The sequence below is a fragment of the Sapajus apella genome, unplaced genomic scaffold (genome assembly GCF_009761245.1).
Source record: "Sapajus apella isolate SASKATOON/1434 unplaced genomic scaffold, GSC_monkey_1.0 scaffold49, whole genome shotgun sequence".
NCBI lineage: Eukaryota > Metazoa > Chordata > Mammalia > Primates > Cebidae > Sapajus > Sapajus apella.
Genome location: NW_022436989.1, coordinates 13,905,217 through 13,908,091, shown reverse-complemented (window position 1 = coordinate 13,908,091; position 2,875 = coordinate 13,905,217). Strand labels below are relative to the sequence as shown.

The 2,875-nt window shown below is 45.4% G+C and overlaps 1 pseudogene; it reads right to left on the bottom strand.

The window, feature by feature from the left end:
* Positions 1-1,209: 1,209 nt before the first annotated feature.
* Positions 1,210-1,363, bottom strand: LOC116526196 (annotated as a pseudogene).
* Between the last annotated feature and the right edge of the window lie 1,512 nt (positions 1,364-2,875).

Below are 2,875 nucleotides of genomic sequence, written 5' to 3'. Positions count from 1 at the left end.
GCACAGCACTTCCCTGCCCCACTCCCGTATCAGTGACACAGCACCCAGGCTCCTGAGCTGGCAGGACTGCTGCTGGCTGGGGCCACATTACATTTATAACTTCCAGCTAAAGCCATGCAGGTCTATCAGGGCACATGGACCTCTAACTCTGTCATTCAATGGAGGTGAATCCAGACTTTTGGACAGGAGATTCCCCTGCGCATTACAACAAGGACCCCCTCACTCCCGTGAGCTACCCTGCAGCTGAGAAAAAGAATATGTAAGCCTCTGTCCTGACAAGAAAGCCTATTCTTAAGAGGCTGTTGAGAGCAGCAACCATGTTTGAAATATTCCCTATTATTTAGTGTATTCACAATAATCATGTTATTTAACTCTTTAAAAATACACACATATTTTGCAAAGGCTATTTAAAAAATAAAATAAAATAATAAATACACACATAGTTGAAGTTCCCCAAACCAAGAGAGAAAAAAAAAAATAAGGCGTGGGCTTTTCTTCAGATATCACACTTGACTGTGTGATGCTTCTGTCTGAATTCTACAGAACTGGGGAGCGAGTGCTGCCTCATGAACTCAGCTCCCAAAAGTAGCTCATCAGTATCTCCTCCCTACCGCTTTTCTATTTTATGCCATTTCAAAGAGCCCAACTGTCATCTGTGCACACCAAAAGGACTCCATAAATGCTGATGGGATTTGTGGACCTCAGCTCCATACTGATAAACAAATAACTACAGCTGTTTGGGGTTATTTGCATTTACGAGGTCATGTGAACATTTTATTTCTTGGGCCAGTACAACTAGAAAGACAAAATGTGGTCTCTGGTGAAAACCAATTGCCCATTAGTTAGAATTTCAGCCCACATTTTGCACTCAGCATTGTGCGAGATTTACAAGATCCATCAGGGATAATTGCTGCCTTTTGGAAATTTGCACTGTGAAAGAAAAAGCATGTGAGTCTAAATAGGGAACATAAGTATGTGAAAAAATTTAAACAGCCCTCTGGCAGCTGTCCATTGTCAGCAGAGAGAAGAGATTGCCCGGTGTTTCCCCAGAGGCCTCACATGGTGGCCCTCCATCCCTTGGCAACTTTGCCGGGCCCAGCCTCAGCCTACAAGCTTGGAAATTTCATTTTGCCCCTGTCTCTTGGAGGCAGACTCGTGTTAAGTAAGCTCAAAGCACTGATATTAAAAAGCTGAACACCAACTTGTTTATTCATTTGTGAAATAATTGAGTAACCAGAATACTCACATTTGTATGACCAGTGGATTTTCTGACTATCGAGGGACTTAGGAGGCTAACCTCAGTTAGCAATAATCATGCCTTGGATAAACCTCACTGGCCACAATACTGCCACTTCACAAAGCTGCCAGCCTGCTCAGGGTGCAGAGGCTGTTGAGGTGGGTAAAATCAGAACAATGGAAGTTGATGAGACAAAGATTTGATGGCAGCTCAAACACGCTGAGCTGCCCTGAGCATCCATCTCCTTTTGGGGACGGCCAAGACCAAAGTGCCCACGGAGGAGTGCCTCATGGAGATGAGCTGAATTTGTGAAGTAGGTTCTACTTATTATGGGGTCTCAAAGGAATATGTAACCAGGTGACTGGCCTCAAGGGGAAATAGCTATTGATGGAATAAAGAGAAATAGTTTTTGTAACCTCCTTCAAATATTGGGCTGAATTCTATTCCTGATGTTGCTGGCTAATACTCGTGTCAATGGCAAACCCCTCACATGTTGATGCCTTAGTTTCTCCATCTAGGAATGAGATCTATGTACTACCTGCCCTCTTCTGCTTGCTCAGGAGTGTAAGATACAAAAAGGAATTGCTTCTACTGTTACAGTAGGTAGCCAGTCAGGCATGGATGGGGCAGGAGAGGGCTCTCCCAACCCACCAGGAAAGTCAGGTGGCCATCAGATGATGGTCCAGCAGTTTTCATACTTGCCTCTCTAAAATGATCATTGGTGGCAGCTGGTGCCAGGAAAAGGCAGTTTCTTAATGTATTAAAAACACCTGAAAATGGTACTCGGCAGCTTCCACTAAGATTTCAGGAATTGAGGCTGTGTCATGCATGTGTCCTTAACCTTGGCAAAATAAATTTCCAAATTGATTGAGGTCTGTCTCAGACACTTTTTGGTTTATACTCCTTACTTGTACCAAGTAAAAATTATCCTACAGGGCCAGGTGCAGTGGCTCACGTCTTATCCCAGCACTTTTGGAGGCCAAGGTGAGAGAATCACCTGAGCCTGGGGGGTCGAGGCTGCAGTGAACCATTTCTCACCACTGCACACTAGCCTGGGTGACAAAATGAGGCCTCCTTACAAACAAACAAACAAAGTATTGATTTTAAAAAACCCTACATTCTCTTGGGGAGGCATTTGTGGCTTGCCAGGCAGATGAACCCAGGGTATTTTTTGAGTAACAGAGGAAGTGAATCAAGAGGCTACAGAGCAATAAAGCAGGTTAGGGCTTGGATTCGTGGCCAGACAGAATGCAAAGGTTTTGTTCTCCTATTCAACCAGCCTTAGGAGGGGTCTGGAGTCACTGGTCCACTGGCACTCTGGCATTTTGAGGCCTGGGGGAGTCCTGAACGGGGCCAGGCATTGATGATACAGGCAATCTGGTCACAGCACACCTGAGTGGTGGAAACACGGGGGCAGCTGAATGTCTTTGAGGGAAGGTCAGATGCAGAGTGGGTGGGCCAGGACTTGCAGATCATTACTGAATCCTGAACGATGATTAAAAACGATCATAAATCCTTTGCCATTCCTCGTATGAATGGATGGAGGCTCTTCGTCTACCTCTCCATCTGGGCTGGCCCTGTGACCACTGAGACGGACAGAATACAACACGGAAATGCTGCGTGTGTCTTGAGCTGGGG